At 32.3% G+C, this 1,645-nt stretch overlaps 1 long non-coding RNA gene across 1 annotated transcript; it reads right to left on the reverse strand.

Moving 5' to 3' along the window:
• Positions 1-331: 331 nt before the first annotated feature.
• Positions 332-1,396, reverse strand: LOC135773194 (uncharacterized). Its single transcript, XR_010543468.1, has 3 exons — positions 1,341-1,396; positions 993-1,054; positions 332-832 (listed from the first exon to the last, which is right to left on the reverse strand). It is a non-coding gene; the product is annotated as an uncharacterized lncRNA (long non-coding RNA).
• Between the last annotated feature and the right edge of the window lie 249 nt (positions 1,397-1,645).

Raw genomic sequence — 1,645 nt, forward strand, 5'->3', positions numbered from 1 at the left:
GTACTGGCAGCACGGTTGCCAGTAAGTTACTGTATTTTGGTTTTACAGTACTGTACTGTAATACCATTTTACAGTACACAAACTAGTACTGTATAGTTACAAAGCAGTACTGTACTGTAATTTTACAATATTTTATTACAGTAGTCTATTTTTACAGTAATTTACTGTAATGTCTATATTGACCCATAAATACTATTTATTACTTATTACAGTTAATACAATAATATTATATAAAATAGCTAGAGATTTAGGTTTAAATCTATAGTTATTAATATGGTAAAAATGCTATCCTTGACATGACATAATGAATTAAAAGGCAATCCAAGCAATGTTTGTATCAAAATTTTATTTAAAAAACATTTAATCGAAACAAAACATATTTAAAACAAGATTTTAAACAATAATAAACATATAATCAAGTAACATAAAATAAAATCAACAAGTATAAACAAGTTTGGAGACCCCTGCTGTAACATATTTAACTCTGGCAAATAGAACACTGTTCCATAGTTTGAAGTTTTCAGTTTAAAGTCCATCATCGACTAAAAGGTAACATTTCACTGTGGTAAAAAGAACACTGGCCCATAGTTTTAAATATTCTACTTGAATTTCATTTAACACTAAAAATAAATGCATTAAACTGTGGCAGACAGACCACAGTGGCCTTTACTTTGAAGTCGTCCATTCGAACTCAATCAGGGACTGCATGAAGCTGTTCACATGGGGGTTAATGGCCACAGCTTTTCTCTGCACCAAGTTCCTTGTCTATTTGCTTGCTCCTTGTCTGGATGTGCACTTTTTCCCATCTTTGGAATTAATTCTATCCAGAAACCTGTTAGAAATATCATAAACATTAAGTCAACAAATATAAGATAGAAAAAGATTTTTAAAAAAACTAAACTCAGCCTTGAATTTACCCCTATTCTGAAACCTTTTGCTCTTATTCTACTGTTCCACACCTAATTACATAAAAATACAGAAGATTCACTTACCGCTGAACAAACTCTTTCATCAATGGACAGCATCCACCTGGATCCTGTCATGATTGAATGTCCTGAACAGAAAGTACAATTGTTACTGATTTGGACACAACTTTTTATTCTGAAAACAAAATCTTTTGTCAATAAAGTCCAGGGACACCTCTGCTAAATAAATACAATTATTAAATTAAATTTCTTATAACCAAAGTCTGAATATTTCTGTTTGTATATTTCTACATGGCAAACTAAGACAATTGTGTACATGTTGTGTATGGTCGTGTTACAGTGTTGTGTGTGAATGAGTAAATGAGTGTATACATGGGTATTTAAAGAAGCTGTAGTGGTAAAGTACAAACTTACCGAACATAATGTGCTTGGTGTGTGTCTGGTATCACCCGTTGTGCCTCCACATCTGCTTAACTCCTGAAAAGTGCAATGACACTCATGTAAACTACAAATAAAAAGTGATCAGCACATTCCTGTGTACTTTTACATGTGACGTGAAAGCATTTAATATTGCAGTCAAAAAAATACATGACTTGTAACTGTACATCATGTACTTGCCTGGTGCCTTTAAAGATGATCCATCTTACCCAATCCGACTTACAAGCAATGGTAAGACTGTAAAAAAGACAAATGTTACAAAATCTGTTAGCCATAGAAAT

This window comes from Paramisgurnus dabryanus, chromosome 9, assembly GCF_030506205.2.
Source record: "Paramisgurnus dabryanus chromosome 9, PD_genome_1.1, whole genome shotgun sequence".
In the NCBI taxonomy this organism is placed as follows: Eukaryota; Metazoa; Chordata; class Actinopteri; order Cypriniformes; family Cobitidae; genus Paramisgurnus; species Paramisgurnus dabryanus.